Source organism: Podarcis cretensis (genome assembly GCF_951804945.1).
Source record: "Podarcis cretensis genome assembly, chromosome: 3".
Classification (NCBI taxonomy): Eukaryota; Metazoa; Chordata; class Lepidosauria; order Squamata; family Lacertidae; genus Podarcis; species Podarcis cretensis.
Genome location: NC_137172.1, coordinates 28,391,527 through 28,411,325, shown reverse-complemented (window position 1 = coordinate 28,411,325; position 19,799 = coordinate 28,391,527). Strand labels below are relative to the sequence as shown.

The window sequence follows — 19,799 nt, the reverse complement described above, 5'->3', positions numbered from 1 at the left end:
TGGTCTCCTTGGCAACACTTCCTCCAGGCGGGATTGGACAACTGACTGAGGTAGGCAGAGACCTCCAGGTATCCCACCTGAGGGAAGGCAAAGCCAAGCCTATGCTGATGGAGCCACTCCAGTTCCAGGGGCTGCGCGCGTCCACGCAAAGAGCGCCCCCCGTTTTATGTGGGGAGGAGTCATTAGCTGTCTCCCACCCTTTATTTCCCCTCCACCTCTCAACCTTTTGCTGAATCACAAGGGCAACAGAGTTCTGCTTGAGCTGCTCTTTCCTGTAAATTATTTGCTTTTTCTTTCTCCTTCCCACCTTTACTTTCTGAGCTTTACTTCCCCTTTATATGTAACATTCCTGGGCTGAACTTTTGAGCCTCTTGTGACCTTTAAGCTTCCTGGTATGAACAGGCTCTAAAATGAACATCTCCCCCTTTTTTGCCAAAGGCCTGCATTCATCGTTGGCACCAGTAGTGGCCAGGGGAGTGGAGGCACTAACCTGACCCTCCCATCACCAGTGTCACTGCAACTTATGAAGAAGGGATGGGGCGAGGCGGTGGCAAGTTTGGTGTGGTGCAAATGCATGGGGGGTGTCCCTGATTGATAAGTCAGGCAAACAGTGCTGACCACTACAGGTCGGCACTCCCACATGCATATCACATAGAAAGACATAGAGGATACAACATACATGGAGATAAAAGTGTGCAAACACACACACACATCAGGCACACATATGAAGATATGGTTTTTTCCTCCTGCTGGCTCATCAAATTATTGATATGATGAGCAGGGTGGGGGCCATTTGCATCCCCATCGGGGTGCTGAACTGGGCAGAGAACCCCACAATCCTCTGTGTATAGGTGCCCCCCCCCACTTATGTGGGGGCTATGTTCTAGGCCCCCATATGCATATGTGAAATTGTGTAAAGTGGGGAATCCACAAATGAAATTGAAGCTCTGGGACTGGAGGACATGGCGGTGGCAGCTGCACTACGCTGCACATCAGCTGTTAGGTGGCAAGGCTGAGAAGCATAAACAAAGCTCCGCTGCACCTCCAGTCTCTTCAGGCTTTCTCTGTCCTCACTGATGACATTGATATCTGGGGAGGGTCTCCTCATGAACCACGAAGACTCTCGAGCCCTCCCCTGCCATTTCTGGGTTTGAGTTGATTGGTTGGTTTCCAGGTACCGTACATATACATGCTAGGCAGGACGCCTGTACCTTACCCCCCCCCCCCTTTTTATGATGTTGAAATGAAAATCATGTGGTATGTGTCTTGGGGGATCAGAAAAAGTTGCTTGGGAGGATGTATTATGCCCCTGTGCTGGGGGTTAATTACCTCTGCTCTAAAGCAAAAGGAACAATTTGACAACAAAATACATCACATAAAATCATGAAATAATTACACTTCTTCACAGTGGCTGTAATGAAATGTAACATTACATTGCAGGATAAGAGTTCCCAAGGCATATATGGGAGACTGCTAATGATGTTGGGCATAATTCAGCCTGTTATACTTCTTAAAATTTCGTTGCTTTTAATGGCAGAGAGTTGTAAGTCGCTTTGGATTGCCATGGGCAAGATATAGTGGCTAACAAATCTGATGAGTAAAATAAACGAACAAATAAATAAAACCCAGTGGTCCTGGAATGTGCTCAATATTTCTCTACGGTGATAACTTGCTGGGCTGTAGCCTACCTGGAAAAAAGTTGAGTTATTCTTTCTGAAAAGCTTTTGTTAAACCTTACTAATTTCCTGGAACAGTCATACGATTCTGATGTCTGCAATGCAGTTTGGCATATCAGTTCTCAAGTAGGGACTGAGTAATATTCCTGTACCTAGAAGTGAGAAACATCTGCCCCACAGCAATCCACCATTGATTCACCAATCACTTGCAAAGCACCTAATACGATCTGAGTGCTGTGCCGAAATAGAGAGTCCCTGCCCACAAGTTTACAATCTAAAAAGACCTGATGCAAAAGGAAAAAGGAGTGAGGAGGGAAGAGAAAGCAGATTTGTGTATTACAGACACATCAGCTGCTGCAGTTATGCAGCAGTCTTATTACAAATAAGATAAGAGAAGTGGGAATTAAGTATTCCACACTGAGCAACAATATTTTGCACTACCCATCTTTTCAGACACCTTAAAACACATTTGGATTTCTGAAATTATGTGGCGAATAAGTATTCAGAATATTGAGAGCTGCATATGCCACCAGTTCAGGCTACGTGCCACTTAGCAAAGACCAAAAGCTGCAAGTGGCAATGAGGGGGCAAATGTTAATTGAACTGCTGTGCTGTTGCTAGCATGGAGAGTAGCCACCAACAGAAACAAGATGGCTGCCCCAGACATGCCCTATTGGAGCTAGAAGATCACATCGTTAGCTCTGCAAGGGCTTATGGGTTATGAGGAAACCATACACAGATGACTAATTTTTTTATGGTTCACAGCCAAGCAAAGTGAAATTCAGCAGCTGTTCAGGACAAGTGACCACTCTAACGGCTGCAATATAACCCACTAAATAGAGAGGGAATTGCATGAGAGCAAGAGGTTAGCAGTGATTATCGGCAGGTGAGTGCTTTATTGAAGTTGAAAGACCATTAACATTGATGGAGTAATTATTTCAACTTGAAAGTAATTACCTTGATGGGTGATAACTTCTCCAGTGTTCCCAGATTGGATTGGGCCAAACAGTTGTGAACTCCTGAAGCCTAGAAAAATATTACAACAATACTGCAATGTTTAAATTACTGAACTAACTGTTAGAGTGTTTTAATTATGTCTAACAGTGGAGGGTTTTTTAAGTTGCAGCAACCAGTGAATTCTCAAAGAGAGAGACATTTACTTTATAATCCTAGTGAAATGATCCACACCCAGCACAGGCACCTCGTTCATGTTATTTGAATTCAGCTTTCAAGATGCAAAATTTGCTTCTTAAATAGAGCTGGTCAGGAATGGCTGACCCTAACTTTATTGTACCTTTGAACTGAGGAGGCTTCAGTGGAAAATAAACCATTGTCTCTCAATCTGTTAATAATAAGAGCTTGATAGAAGTGTGTAAAATACGCCTTGCAATCAAAGGGATTCATAAACTGTGCAGATATATTCATTCTCCAGGTTATTCATCATTGAATGTCAAGAAACTGAATGGCTCTGTTCAGGTGTGTATTTGGATATAAATGAACATGTGTGGGTGGCTGATCAGTATAGTGATTGCTGCCAGCCCTTGACCTCCACACATTTATTGATATCATTCATACGGAGCCCACGATAACCTGCAAAATAGAAGGTCTCAGATTGTGCATATACTTGTTGGCACCTGTCTCTCTCTCAAGACAATGGAGTGGTCCAAAAGAAATCAGAGCAATACATTTGGCACCAGCTTGGCTTCAGGAGTTGCCAGAAGGAGGCTATGAGGTGCCATCCAACCATCTTAGGGACTCCAGTCCGGATTTGTGTAGGGTTTACTACTACTTCTCCTGAAGATATCGCACAAGGCAGTGGAGGTTTAGGAGCCTGTATATACCTGGTATGTGTGTGTAGACTCCATGCAACTAGCAGAGATGAATGTGTGGAGGTCAGAGAACAAGGCTCAGAGGTCTTGTGCGTGGCTTAAGTCAAACATCGGTAGTGAAACAAAGAAAGAAGGAAAGTAAATGGGAAGTCACTCATTAGATAGAAGATAAATAACTTGGAGAGAAAAAGGTTCAAATGTTTTTTAAAGCAATCTGTTTAAAAAATAACAACTCATTATATAGAATATAAATATATTTCCATTTCACTTCTCCACCAGGTGGCTCAGACATGACAGAAAAGGAAAATGGACTATATTTTTTTTTTTAAAAAAATAATATTTATTACTTTTAAAACTTACCAAAAAAAGAGAAGAAAAAACAAAAAAAAGACAACAAGAAAAGGAAAAAGCAATACAATACAATATATAAACAATACAAAACACAACATTAACCTAAACAAAACAAAACAAAAACAATTTAAAAACATACATTGTACCATTTCAGTAGTCTATCTTTCATTCCCTTGTTTCATCGACCTCCTCTCACCTCCCTTTTTGTATTCCACTTCTATTAATTGTTTCAGCAATTCCTTTCCACCTTTATCTATTTTCTGTCATATAAATATCTTAACTTATTTTTACCCTTATTTTCCATTAATACTATAATGCTTATTTATGCTTAACTCCTTATAACATTTCAATTAAAGCCATAAGATTTCATTCCAACATTTTTCTAACACTCAGTAATTTTACAATATTTCTATTTCTGAAAATAAACTTTAAAACTTTTTCCAATCTTCCTCCACCATCTCTTCTCCCTGGTCTCGGATACTGCCAGTCATTCGTCAATTCCAAATAGTCCATCAACCTGGGGATCTTCTGTCCGAGGCTCTTAACTCTTTTCCAAGTCCCTTCTGTAGGTCTTCTTCATATTTATACATGCACTTTACTTTGTCTTCTACTGATCTTGTTCTCATTTTCCTTCCCTTGATACTGAAGAGCAGATCTCGGGGAAGCTCCAACCCAGCAGTGCCTTCACTCCCGACAGGCCAACCAAATCTCCATGGTCAAATCCAAAATCCATAAGGTATTTCAGAACATGTTTCAAAATTCCTCCAAATCCAAAGGCCCCCACAGCTCCAATCTCCTCACGACCCAAGTCCAAATCCCAAAAGTCAGCAAATCCCTGCATGAAGCGATCTGTCCAACTTTCCTTCTCCAGTCCAGGCAGGGCTCCGTTCCTCAAAATCTGACTTTTTCCAAAATCAATCATAAAAGGCCTCAACTCATAGTCCTCAATTTACCTCTGTAAGGCTGGGACTCCCACTTGTATTACTTTAGGTTCAACAACAGCAACTTTCTCCTTCGCCTTCTCAGCAATTTGCCCTGTCAAAGTAGATTCCTGTATCAGATCCTGAATAATTTCTGTAAGGAAAATGGACTATAAGGGAGGAGGGGAAAAGCAAACTCAGGCAATATTTCTTGGAAGTTTTGTTATGGCCAGCTGGTATGGGAAATATTTCAAGGCGAAGTGAAGTCAAAATTGCTGGTGTTTCAGCAGAGCAAATAGAGAGCTTCTGTAGCCCCATCTCTTTCCCCTCTCCTCGTTGTCTTTCAGTTTCCTCTATAAAAGCCACTTCACTAGATACATAGTGGGGGAAATCCATTTGGATAAGAACCACAAGATTTTCAATGAATTCCATCCTTACTCTGGGAAAAAGGATGGGCTGGGGAAACCCAGCCAGATGGGTGGGGTATAAATAATAAATTTATTATTATTATTATTATTATTATTATTATTATTATTATTATTATAAAAAGATATGGAGGAAGAAACTCCCAAACCCCAGGAAAGCTTGTGAGTAAATTCATTTAATGTAATAATGAAATGTCTTAGCAGACATTTGGAATAATACTGTGAACATGTCACATAGATGGTCCCATATGCCTCTGCAGCTAACACATGCAAAGAAATATATTCCTGAATTGATAGAACAATGTAGGCAGAAGGGGACTTATATGCATCTCTGGTGAATATGCCTGCAGGTAGAAAGTTTCTGGAACAGGGTGCTTCAAGATATGGCTGTATTTGGAGGGTTAATCAATTGTGAAAACTCCAAAAGTATTATTGTTATCCATTGGTTGCTATCAGGTTCTTATTACACAAAATCTGAGAAGTTCTATGGAGTTGTCCAAAGGTGGTTGATACAGCACTTTAGAAGATAGTGTCCTTTTCTTTCAAGGACCCTGTTTTTTCATTTAAAGATCATTTCTATCTTGATTCCCAGCCCTCAAGAAGCAATTTCTCTTAGAAGCTAGCCAACACCTTGCAGCAACCCCTTCCCTCTCTTGCTTTTTGCCATGGACGCTGTTCTTATGTTTCACAGTTGTCATACCTGTTTGTTGAATGGCTGTGCAAATTATCTGGATTATTTAAAAGGTAGCCATAGCAATTAGAATCATTTCACTGAACATCAGCCAGGTGCCCTATCTCTCCAAAAAGTCACATTGCATTATATATTTTATAACTTGAATCTTAGGCTTTTTGACAGGGATCAGGGAATGAATTTTACTGTGTACATTCCTTTTCAGTGATTATGGCTCTGTTTTATTTTTTTGCTAGAGCAATTACTAAAGTCATGGCTGATACCTATGCCCACTAGAGTTTGGTTGTGTTTTTCCTTTCCTCCTCCTTTTTTAAAGGATGGTTATTGATCTCTTGCTGAGCTGAGATTTCAGTTTTATGCCAGATAGCTTGATTAATGGGTTGGTTTCTGTAAGTGGACTGAATGGGGATAGGAAGCACAGGCTGCCCATACTGCCAGCCCTAAATCCGTCAAGACACATAGCTCATTATGAAACAGTTATCAAGTATACATGAAAAATTAATTGGGCTCAGTTTGATTCTGAAAAGAATCAGCCTTCTACTTGGCGGTCCCCCCAATCTTTCCAGATGTTGCGCACCAGCCCCTCGAGGAACAGCAAAGGGAGATGTATTAATACGTTGTATTGATTAGATCAAGACCCCTGACAGTTATTTGTAGAGATACCATCTGGCGGCTGTTCGAATTCCTTCACCAAAAACAGGACGTGACATGTTATTAATCTCAACTCTCTAAGTATAGACAGTTGCCTTTTCTGCTAAACCGCATTTTACCATTCCGTAGGAGATGAATGCAGACCTGAAGGGTGCTGAAATTAAGGTTATTACACAAATTGAGCCATATGGTCCAAATATTTCAGCAAGAAAATTGCCAGGCAATAAAAATTGCTCCTGCCTTCCTAATGGTGTAAATTACAGTTTAACCATGGCTCTAATGATGTCCTTCTGCCGCGCTTAACTACTGTTACATGAAGGACATTGTTTTAAAAATATAAAAAACAAGTAAATGCCAGCAGCGTGTTTTACAATCTGTTAGTGTGTCATTAAGAACACTGTCAGAATTACATAAACATAATGGCAGGCAACCTAGCATACAAAAAAAGAACAAGTATAGAAACAGAGTGTCTTGAAAACTCAGCAGAGTCAAGAGCTCTTTCAGTTTTTGGATCTGCTCCAATCTGCAGTTATTTCTGCTCATCACATTTTTCAAGTTTTTTTTTAAAAAACAAACAAACAAAATACAGTATACAAATTCATATGGAAGCCACAGTGCAGTGGTCCATGTGGGAAAGGTTGTGAGTGTGTACTCTAGGCCTTGTTCCTAGTTTTACCCATCAGCAGCTCCATGTTGGATCATCATTATCATATTATTATTATTATTATTATTATTATTATTATTATTATTACTGTTGTTGCTGCTCCTGCTGCTCATTACCCACCCTTCACCGTAAGGTCTCAGGGTGGGTTACGGCATTAAAAACATTTCCAGGACCTCAGCTGAAAGGTTCACTTTTCCATCAAGTGGCTTAATAGATCATATAGGGTCAGAGCAATTATTACAATTATAATTATTTATTGTAATTTATTACCTACCCTCAGGGCTGGATTTAGGTTTGATGAGACCCTAAGCTACTGAAGGTAATGGGGCCCTTTATATGTCCAGCTGTCCTTTGTCAACAACAAATTGTCACTGTTTTTTGTTTTTTTTAAATAATTTTTATTAATAGGCCAATCAAATCTCATTAATTCCAAATCACATTAGTTCCAAATTATACAGCCAAATTTTTTTACAATTTTATTGGGGGTACCCATACTTCGCGCTCTGAAAGGGATCCAAACATCACTCTTGCTGCTGCTTTAATTTCACAGTTCTGTCCAGTTCTGTCCAGATAATCTCTTTATTATTTTCCTCATCTTCTTGTTGTTATCATATGTTCCTTTCTTTGTGATCTCTGATAATCTTCACAAGCGGGTTGAAAACAAACATGTCCTGTGTGGATTTTACACTCTCCAAGAGCCATATCTCATAAAGGAGAGACGCCATTTCCACACCTCCATAAAGAACATTCCTACAGTCTGTCTGTTGATTTCCACAGGCCTGCTCTGTATCTCAGGGGGCCCTGCGAGATCAAATTCACATTCCGATAACCATGCATTCACATTCTGATGAACACGGTCCTCCTGCCCCCGTCCTCCTGTGGGCAGGCCTGTCTTGACAAATCTCCATTTGCAACTGCGTCACAAAGCTTTCCTTCCATTCCCGATATTACCACCAGTCCTCTCTTTGATCAATAATTTATTTCCACACAGTTCTTAATCTCCTGCTTGTGATTAGTAATTTGCAACAATTCTTTCTCTCTGGGAGGGAGGATTATTGGGTACTCACATAAGACAAAAAAAGAAAAGTTTTTTCCTCCCCCCCTTTCCGTTTCAGTCCAACATACCAGTCTTTTAATGATGAGTCTTCACTTGATTTATTGTCCAGCCCGTTGCTCCACACACAGAGATCCCATTAATCAGCAGTCTTTACTCCCGATCTTCACTTGAAGTATGTGCATTTGCTTCTTTATCCAATTATATATTTCGAGCTGATGCAAACCAGTGCGCGATCAGAGACAGCATCCGGGAGAGCGGCCCCACACGAGGGCTTCGTGCCAAGTGCCCTCACCCCCTTCTTTCGAATCCGGGGGTGAATTATGGACACAGCAGGCAAGGCAGTCCCCCCATTCCCTTGGGGGGGGGGCAAGGGAGGCTGCATACTCCCATATCAGCCTCTTAATTACCTCGTGTGGGTCGGAGAGATGTTATTGACGGCCATCTTCTAATGCGCCCCCTGGTGGCCCCCCCAATTGTCACTGTTTTTTATGTTGAATATATGCCGCAGTATATGGTAATTTATGGACCTAAAAGGTATCTAAAGCCATTTACCACTGTTGCTGTACGTAGGTTTTATTTTGTTTGCTTTTTATCTTATATTTTGGAAATGTACATCCAGTTTTTTCCCTTTATTTTTTGGGGGGAGGGGCCAAGAGAGTGGGGCCCTAAGCTATAGCTTGTTTAGCTTATACGTAAATCTGGCACTGCCTACCCTTCACCCTAAGGTCCCAGGGTGATATAACCAATTAAAATACAATATTGACATTAAAACACAATATTACACAGTATTTAAAAAAGTTTAAAAACAACATAAAATTAAAGAAATAAGGAAGATCCTAAAAATATACATCTCAAGTGTCAAAAGCCAGGGTAAAGAGGTGCACCTTCAGCATTCGCCGAAAGCTGTATAATGAAGGTGCTGGATGCACCTCTGTGAGAAGAGAGTTCCACAACTTAGGAGTTGCCACAAAGAATACCGTTTCCTGGGCCTTCATCCTCTGCTGAGGCCATGGAACAACCAAGAGGGCCCCCTCTGCCAGTCTTAGCACCTGAGAGGGCCTGTAGGGAAGGAGGCAGTCTTTCAGGTGTTTGGGACTGAGTTGTTCAGGGCTTTAAACACTAATGTGAGCATGTTGACTTGGGCCCAGAAACAATCTGACAACCAATGCAACTGTTTTAAAACAGAACCCCAGCCAGCAATCTGGCTCCTGCATTTTGGACTAATTGAAGTTTCTGAGTCATCTTCAAGGGAGGCCACACACAGAGCACAGTACAATAATCCAAAATTGCCAGTCTGTCGTTCTGCCTGGACACTGAGGTCCACCTCTGAGGGCTTTTGGGCAGTTCCCTCACTGCGAATGTGAGGTTACAGGGAACCAGGCAGAGGGCCTTCCCCATGGTGGCGCCTGCCCTGTAGAACGCCCTCTCTTCAGGTGTCAAGGAAATAAGTAACTATCTGGCTTTTAGAAGACATCTGAAGGCAGCCCTGTTCAGGGAAGTTTTTAATGTTCAATGTTTTATCGTGTTTTTAATATTCTGTTGGGAGCCTCCCAGAGTGGCTGGGGAAACCAAGCCAGATAGGTGGGGTATAAATAAAAAAATATATTATTATTATTATGAATACAGTGAGCCCACATCCAGCCCATCAGTGCCTCTAAGCACTAGTCTAACACCTCAACTGCCTCTTCTGATTCAGTTGGAACAGAGAGATAGATCCATGATCACTGATTATAGAGTTAGTGAACAGTGAAGATCAGTAAAAATGTATTTATAAAAATATTAATATACTTCCCACACATATAAAATATCAAGGTGGTGTATGACAACATGTATACATACAATAAAGCATAAGATATATAAAAAGCAAAGCAAAACAATTGTTAAAATGACCAACTCATCTTGAGAGAGATGTAAACAACAGCTGAATAGGCAGGTATAAAGAACATTATTCATTTATTTATTAAATTTTTATACCTCCCTATACCTGTAGATCTTGGGGCTGTTCACATCATAAAATCACAATATAAAAAACAGAAAATACATGATAAAAACAAAAACAACCCAATCATTCTCCCTTCTACAACACATTTTATTTTTTATTTTTTAAATATAATATTTATTGAGGTTTTAAACACATAAACACAAACCCACATACAAACATACACAAACAAACAAACAAGTATAATTTCAATCCTTTCTTTCTTAAACCTTATTTCCCCGACCTCCTCACACCTCCCCCTTCTGTATTATGACTTCATTTTTGTCCATTCAGCAAACACTTATTTAAAATCTTGTATCTATTTAATCTGGAAAGAAAAACCACTTTTGAATTAATTTTAAACCTTATTCCTAAAGTCGACCCAAATCTCCCTTCCGCGATTTTCTCACTTTCCATAAAGGTTACACAGAATAAACATATGTATAAGATCTGAACAAATTATATTTAAACACCCTTTGGATTCCCCCCCTCCCTTTCCCGGTTGTGGTCTCTAAAACCAATGTCAGTACAGCTATTCTAGCCTGTGTCCCAAACGCCTGAGGCATTTAGCTCTCTCTTAGTCTCTCTCTGCCGGTCTTCTTGACAGTCCTTTATTTTCAGCACCAACTCTCGAGGAAGCCTTATCACCATAGTATTCTTTTTTCTTGCCAGCAGGCCTCTGTATTTAGAAGTGGAGCTCAAATTCTGTTTCTTAAATCTTTTGGATCTATATGGCCCTGAAGCTCCAATTTCCATCTTCGATAAATTTATCCTACCAGGCCTCTGGTCAGCCTTGATCTTCTGCAACCTTGTGGCTTCTCCTTCAATTTCCAACAAGTCCTCATGTGGCTCTTGGGATTTTTCAAAGTTCGTTTCCTCAGCTGTAGCAGCCTCTATTTCACCTTCCGAAACTTCTGGCTCGGAAACAAAAACTTGTATCAATTCAGTTCCTGTTCCCATAAGATTGTTGACAGTATTGTTCAGTGCTGTTGTCGTTGTTGCTAAGATACCACTTTGATCATGAAGCTTTCCCAGGAGATAAAAAGTCCTATTCAGTTCCTCCAGTATTTTCCCACTGAGAGCCATTTCTTACAGTATCCCAAAAGTCCACTCTAGGGGGACCCTGTTTACTTAGTATCTTTCCACTTACTTCCAAAAGTCCAAATGTAGCTTATTTTCCTTTACTCCTGATAAATTGTATCCAATTTTAAAAAGGATCTAACCAGCAGTTACCAAAAACAACGTTTCCTTTTATTCCCAACTTTGACAGCTAGTTTGACAGCTGTCAAAGTCCGTATCTTTTCAACAGGCTCTCTCACAGATCACTCCCGGTTCCCGGGGGGGTTGTACTTTAATTTAAGTTAGCTCTTATCCTCCAGCAAATTCAATTGTACAGTCCAATTGCGAAAATATTAATTTTTCTTCCAAAGAAAAGAAAAGATGGTTCTCTCGACTTTAGTTCTCCGATCTTTGCTTTAAAATATCTACAAGATGGGGGGGGCAGACTTCCTTTTTATCCCTCCCCCGTTCGTGCCGAATTTAAAAAATTTTTTTCTTTTAAAGTCCGGTTTCCGTATTACTTACGGGTTGTTGCTTTTAGTCCGAATTTTTAAAGGAAAAAGTCAGCGCTCTCCGTCCATGGCATCGGGCTTCGCTCAGCAGGGGAAGCAGAAGACTCTCAGCACCGCGCCGCCCCCTGTCCCCCGTTCCGCAGCCTTTAAAAAGGCTCCTTTGCGGGTCGGGGGGAGCGTTAATGGTGCCCGCCGAGTCACCACGTCCACAGGCATTCACACCTGTGGTTTTTTTTTTTTTATAAAATTTTTATTGAGTTTTCAAATTTTATAAGCACAAACACACACAGAGAAACAAAGGCAACACATATAAAGTTTCATATCCTTACTTTCCTAACCCCAGTTCTTGACCTCCCCCCACCCCCCCTTCATACATCCTAATTCAATTAAATTAGCTCAGCAAGTTCATATCTCTCATCCTTTACATATTATTATTATATATATATATTTTTAAAGAAATACTTAATTCTTATTACTTGGCCAAATTTTACTTATCCAATTTTCTTATAAATATTAAATCCTTTTCTAAGGTCGACTCAAATTCCTTCCACGAATTTCCCTTTTATCTTAAAAATAGGTCATAATAATCAAACACAAAGGTCATAAACATTTTTTTAAAAAAAAATTCTTCCCCCCCCCGCCCCGGTTTCTGTCCCTTCCCAATGTCCCCATGTCCACAAAAACAGTTTTTAGCCTGGATTCCTCACATCTGAGGCCTTTAAATCTCTGTCAGTCTCTCTCTGCCGATTTTGTTGGTAGCCCTCTTTGTTGGTCATCAGGTCTCGAAGGAGTTCTAGCTCAGTCTCATCAGATTTTCTTCCATCCAAAGTGCTTGGTACCAGCTGCTGCGAAAGGTCAGCTAATCTTCCATACTCAAAGAGGAAGCCCCAATCATATTTCTTGCTTCTTTTAAATTCAAATATTCCAAGTGTTCCAGGGGCTTCCTCCCTCCTCTTTCGCATCTTTCGCAGATTTGTAATCCAAAGGTCTTCTTCTTTATGTTCTGACAATGTAGGCTTCTGGTTGGTAGTCTCCATCTGTACTGGCCCTTGTTCCCTCTCCTCCTGTTCCGAAGTTATCTCTTCTAATTCAGCTGTAGATTTTTTCCCGGTCAAATCCATTGTGCATTCAGCAGAGTCACTTATTTTAGAGTTCAAGGTTATAAGTTGTTTACTCATAGCCGTAGTCTGCTCCTGCAACTTTCCCACGAGAAAAAACATTCTTTCTATCTCTGCCTGTAATTTTCCATCTGCAGCCATTGTAGTGTTTCAATGTTTCCCCTAGGGGGATTCTGGTTACTTAATAGTTTTTTCCCAACAGTCCGTTACTTTGTTATTTCACTACTTTGTTCCCAACCAGTTTAATTCAAATATAACAAATTTAGTCCAGAAAGGTGTTAAATAATAAAATTTTTAACTTTCACTGCCCGTTTGACAGCTCCTTTGACAGCTGTCAAACTCCTTGTTCCTTTTTCTCCAGCTCACATACAGGACACTCCCGGGTCTGGGGGGGGGGGGGGGGGTTTAGACAAAGACTTCTAAAATTCCACTCTTACTCTCCAGCACAAATCTTCTTCTGTCAAATTCATGAAAATATTATCTTTTAAAAAACACCAAAAAGAAAAAACTCTCCACCTTAGTTCTCCGATCCTTGCTTTAAATCTTCTGTAAGCAGGGGGGTGCGGACTTCCCTTTAGCACATCCCCCGATCGTACCGAATTCAAAGGTTGAAATTTTAAAGTCCAAATTCCATTTTACTCATGGATTAATTAAAGTCCGAATTTCAGGGAAGAAAGTCAGCGGTCTCCGGCCATGGCTCGCGGCTTCGCTCCACTCACTGCAGTAGCGGTCCACTCACAGCACCACGCCGCTCCCCGTACCCTCTCCGCAGCCTTTAAAAAGGCTCTTCGTGGGTCGGGGGGCGCTTTAGGTGCCCGCCGAGTCACCAAGTCCGCAGGCTTCAGCGCCTGCGGTTTCTGAGGGTCCCCGCGTCGCCGTCGCGGTAGAACCCTTCTCCAGCGGAGCCGATTCCCTCCGGAGCTCGGAGGGAATCCGCCATTAACCAGATCGCGCTAACCCGGAAGTCCCCACACCTGTGGTTTTTAAGGGTCCCCGCGTCGCCGGCACGGTAGAACCCGATCCCTACTGAGCCGATTCCCTCCGGAGCTCGGAGGGAATCCGCCATTAGACGTTGGCGCTAACCCGGAAGTCCTCTACAACACATTTTAAAAGGGCATCAGATGTCAATCAGTCAAAGGCCTGGTTAAAGAGGAACGTTTTCACCTGGCACCTAAAGGTGCCAGCTAAACCTCCCTGGGAGAGCGTTCCACAAATGGGGAGCCACTGCAGAAAATGCAGGTTCTTGTGTTGCCTCCCTCCAGACCTCTTGTGGAGGAGGCACACGAAGAAGGGCCTCAGAACATACCGTATTTTTCGCCCTATAGGACGCACCACCCCATAGGACGCACCTAGTTTTTTTGGGGGGGAATCAAGGAAAAAAATTTTATTTCCCCCCCAGGTTTGCGCAGCCATCCCCAAGCTAGAAGAGGGAGACTGAGCGCTCCGTCTCCCTCTTCTGCCTTCAGGGACAGCCTCTCTAGCCTCCGTGGGGCAGCGGCTTGCCCCGCTGTCCCCGAGTTTGTGGGGCTGGCGGGGGGTGGGGTGGGGAGAAGCAAGCTTGCTTCTCCCCCCCCCCGCCCCGCTAGCCACCAGATCAGGTTGGGGAATAGCGGGTTGGCGGCGCTCCGCCTCCCCGCTATCCCCCCAGCTTGTGGGGCTGGTGGGGGGGGGGAAGCAAGCTTGCTTCTCCCCCCCACCAGCGAAAGCCTGCATTCGCCCCATAGGACGCACACACATTTCCCCTTCATTTTTGGAGGGGAAAAAGTGCGTCCTATAGGGCGAAAAATACGGTAGTTTCATATGCAGAGAGGTGATCCTTGATATACTGGGGTCCTGAGCCATCTTCAAGAGTCATTGGAAAGATAGTAGCAAGGGTGCTTGGTAAATCTCTGCTGGAAGAGTATTCCACAGCTTGTTTCCTCCAGCAATGAATGCCTGACTTCTAGTTGAAGTCATTCGAGCTCCTTGAAACACAGATGACAACTAACAGTGCTGTTCCAGATAATCTCAGCAGTCAAGCTGGGAAATAAAGGCTGGGTGCAAGGGCTGGAGTGATGCAGAAGAGCCAGAAACATTGCGGGAAGGGACGTGACGTGGCTCACTGTTACAACATTTGCTCTGCATGCAGGAAGTCCCAGGATAATAGTTTCAGTGAATAGTTTTATCTGAGGTAAGACCTATTTACTGTAGGCATACGCTGCTTGAGCATGCTACTGTGGAAGAGGAATAGTGTTTTAATAGTTAATAGGAAAGTTCATTTAGTAAATTGTGTCCAGCCTCTTCCAAGGTCACCTTGAATGAACTTGGATCCAAGATCTTCCAAAAGAAATCACAGGATTTCAGATCATTTTTCTGAGCCAGGTACAGTGGTACCTCGGGTTACATACGCTTCAGGTTACAGACTCTGCTAACCCAGAAATAGTACCTCGGGTTAAGAACTTTACCTCAGGATGAGAACAGAAATTGTGCTCTGGTGGTGCGGCAGCAGCAAGAGGCCCCATTAGCTAAAGTGGTGCTTCAGGTTAAGAACAGTTTCAGGTTAAGAACAGATCTCCGGAACGAATGAAGTACTTAACCCGAGGTACCACTGTACTCAGATGGGGAATATTATTGTTACAAGTGTATGTCACTTATTACATCAATGTCTCAAAATAATTTATAACTATAACTTCCTCTCCCTTATGTAAACACAATTTAGAATTACATTTGATAGTAGATTATGGTTGCCATCTCCCTTTTTGGAGATAGCAGCAACCACCATAGGGATTGGAAAGTTCATTTAGTAAATTGTGTCCAGCCTCTTCCAAGGTCACCTTGAATGAACTTAGATCCAAGATCTTCCAAAAGAAATCACAAGATTTCAGATCATTTTTCTGAGCCAATCCAAATAATCCATCTGGCAGCCTCTTAATTCCCCCCCCCCCCCGGAAACAACAGAGGGAGAATTAAGACATTGCAGAGTCAAAAAAACAAGGTTGGGTTCTCCGCCATGATTCTCATTCTCCCCCTTCCTTAAAAAACAAACAAAAAACTTTTATCATTTTCAGTTTTATAAATCAACACACACCAAGCAATCCATATATAACAAGTCAACTTCTCTTCCTCCCCCCTCCACGGTTCGTTACAGTTATCCTTTAGTGCTGCATATTCTAATTACCCCATATTTTAACATACCCAATTCTTCCTTTGTTTATATTTTCACTGCTTGACTTATTCTATTCCTGCTAACGTTTGAGATGTTTACAGCATTCTTTCAAATACTCAACAAACATTTTCCAATTCTCTTTAAAATTTCTCCCTTTCTGTTCTCTTAATTTACCTGTTAAACTAGCCAGTTCAGCATACTCCATTAATTTAGCCTGCCATTCCTCCTTAGTCAGTATTGTACCTTCCTTCCATTTCTGGGTGTATCCCATTCAGGCCGTCGTCGCATACATAAAGAGATGTTTCTGATCTTTAGGTACAGTGGAACCTCGTGTTACGTACCGTCCTCCTTACGCACGCTTCAGGTTATGTGCTCCGCTAACCCAGAAGTAGATGCTCCCGGAATGAATTAAGTTCGTAACCTGAGGTACCACTGTATATCAAAACGTTCATTCTCCCCCTTCCCACTGATGTCACTCCATTACGTTCAGTATTGAAATATTGAGAGGCCAGGGAAGACTTCAGTTATTATTCAGCTCAAATTTTAGTCTGAGCCAGAGAAGAACTGGGGTTTCTAATTCATTCTCCTCTCCACTGAGGCTAGCTTTAATTAACTTCCAAAGTTATTTTCTGGGCCTGGCTTGAGAGAACTTTTCTGGCATCTTTAAATCTCAGTCATAACAATTAGCCTTTGCTAATTCAGCATGGCCAGTGTTTGCAAAATCCACCCTGTGGAAGGATCCTAATACAATCTAGGGAAACCTGTTCTTTTGCTATGATATTCTGCAATCAGATCCAGGTTCTGAAGCAAATGGTTGAAATAGATTAGTGTATGGAAAATCCCACTGCCTTTTTATGTTGAGAGTATTAAACAACAATCAGAGGTGTAGAAAATATTCATTCGGAGAAAATAGTTTTCAGATAGAATTCTCAATATACGAACATTTTTTTTTTTTCCAGAGAAAAGGTAAAATAATTTTGTTCTAATAGTCCAATGAAATTGTCAGACACTCGCACCAAGAAAAAGGCTTTTGTCATGTTTAGCCAGCAAAACTCTAGTAAAGTTGTTGATAATTTAAAAGCCGCCTACTCTGTAAAGAAAGAAAAAAAGGGAAAAGGAAATACCCAGCAGAGTAACTGAATGCAATGTGCTAAATGCACTTGCTTGTAGAATGCAGCCACTGACTTCTTTTATGAAGCTTTGTTTTCAAGTTAAAGCAAGAAACTCGCACTCTTGTTGGGACTGCAGCAAATCCCTAGCTGTCAAGGGGTGCTAAGAAAGGAAACAATTTATAGTCACTAAGTAGTGTCTCCTTTTAGGCCGTGATCAAATACAAACCCAGTTGCTTTTAACTGATGTAGGGCACAATCCACCAAGCGCTGGTGCCCTTCATTCATTTCAAAGAGCCTGCATGGTTTTCCTTTCTCCACTCAGGAGTCACTGGAATGAATGACGATTTTGCTGTGTATTTCTAAGTTACAGTGGAAGAGGTGAAATAATTCAGTTGGCTTTTATTTGTTAAGGTGTGGATTTATTATTGTTAGCTAAACAGGACAGTTTCACATTTTTAAAGAGCCACTGGTTCGTATACTTTCATTTGTTTGCTCATTTCTATCCCTAAGATGTAGCACTGTAATAGCTTACAGATGTAGCTTACAGTGGCAGTTTGCAAATAAAGTCAACCAGACCCTCCAAGTGTCCTAATTTTCCAGGGACAGTCCCAGATTTACAGAAGTCGTCCTGGTTTCTGATTTGATCCTAGAATGTCCCGCTTTTCCTTAGGATGTTCCTATTTTCATTGAAGAAATGTTGGAGGGTATGGTTATGCAATCCCTGAGCCAAGGAGATAAGTACCTATACAACATCTGAAGGACCCATAGTTTTCCTATCTAGATCCGCAGTATATAGCTTTATGCACGTCTGCCCCACATTTCCTCTGTACGTCTTAGGACACAAGCAAAGGGTTATTTAACTTCCCATTAGGAAGCATAACAGAAGTCTTTGGCAATTTTCTCACCCTACATATCTTAATTGTTCATCCTCATTTGCCTCTCTCTCTCTTGGATAAGGAGTCATCAGTTGCATGTGGGGCAGCTGAAAGACTCTTAAGGGAATGTTTAGATCACACTGCTCAAATTCTACTGGCATTTTAGGTTTTGCTCTGAAATTTTAATTGATTTTCTTTACTGTTATGGTATTTCAATGTGTTAGATTTTGTATGACCCTTTGTGGACCACTTACGGATTCCTTATATTGGGAGCTATATAAACTGTAGAGAAAAATAAATAAAAAGGAGGAAGTCATGGGTGGAACTGTGTATGCACCTCTGATATGAATGAGGACAAGAGTGACTTGGGTGGCACATGCACACATCCATATATCCATACAGCATAAGTAACCTCAATATAGTGCAAATAGGACATCTGTGTGTATATTTGTCTATGCATTGCATGTTACTTCTGCACACAAGGGAGGTGTGCCCAGTAAGCATATGAACCACCTCCCCTTTGAGCTTTAGACATTGTGCCTTCAAAAACTAAGGGTGGCAAACAAAGAGAGAACAAAGTGATGAAAAATAAATTTCCTCATAGAGCACTGGAAGCAGTCATTTTCTTAATGTCTCTGATTAATGGCACTCTTTGTTCTAACGATTACTCCCAAAGAAGTGATAAATAGCCATATTACCTGTCCATCAGCTCTCAGATGCCACAACAGTTCTCCTAATGCAGCTAATACTCCTCAAATCCTTTCCTGCATCCCAGGAAGGAAATGCCAAGGCATGTTGTGAGATCTTAAAACAGAACACAAAGCCCAGAGTGACAATCCTGGAAACTGCTGGATCACCAGATCAATAGATTCAAAGATGACTAGTTTGTGTAGCTTTGTGCAGTTTAAACATTTGTGCAGGGAGTCTACCCACGCAGAGTGTTATTGACAACCACAAATCAATGCTAATTTTTGATCCTTTTCAACCTACACAAACCTCCTGACCCTTTCACCACCTTTGGGGCACTTCAAGTAGTCAAAGGCAATCACAGGAGAAGGTATAAACTTGTCGGGATTTTGAAGGCTGAGTAGTTTTGATCATGCCCATGAGCTGAGCTGAAAAGTTTGTACAGGTGCCAAATGCATAGTTTATTGGGTGCTCTTGCTTTCCCACTCTTAATGAAAGGAGCTTTAAGCAACTCCTGTGTTCATTAACTGGGGAGGGAAGCGGGAAGCCGTCTGAAATATTCTAGAGGTGCACATTTGTTTGAAACCATTGTCACCCTGCTTCTGCTTGCTTTTGAGATGACTTTCAGACAAAACAACACAAATTATCCACGTTTGAGTTACCAAGATTTGAAAATGTGCTTAAATTGTGTGTTCATTGTTTTTTAACATGAATATGGTACACCTATACTATAGGTCCTGTAGCATGGTCTGGGCTAATTTACTATAGCTGTTAGTAATGCTTTCCAAACTGAAGATCTCAGAGATTTTGAAAGGTATATAAGCGATTCCCACTATGTCTCAGGTGAATATTTTCAGGGAGACGTACAGCTCAGTGGTAGAGCACATGCTTTGCTGGTTTGCTTCCACTGCCACTGGTGCAATGAAGGACTTCTTGCTGTTCTGCACCAACTTAGCTTCCCTAATGGTCTTCAAGGGCAGCTCAATGTGGAGCATATTATGTCCAATTTTAATGTAGGGTTAATGTGACAATTCCTGTGTAAGTTGAGA

General features: G+C 41.5%; 1 protein-coding gene and 1 long non-coding RNA gene across 2 annotated transcripts in view; one reads left to right on the top strand and one right to left on the bottom strand.

Annotated features, from left to right (window-relative positions):
- The window catches only part of USH2A (usherin), a 446,098-nt gene that overhangs the window by 377,736 nt on the left and 48,563 nt on the right, over positions 1–19,799 (top strand). The window lies entirely within an intron of this gene.
- LOC307212119 lies at positions 1,512–9,251 on the bottom strand. The gene is made up of 3 exons (XR_013836844.1): positions 9,149–9,251; positions 2,634–2,702; positions 1,512–1,590 (listed from the first exon to the last, which is right to left on the bottom strand). It is a non-coding gene; the product is annotated as an uncharacterized lncRNA (long non-coding RNA).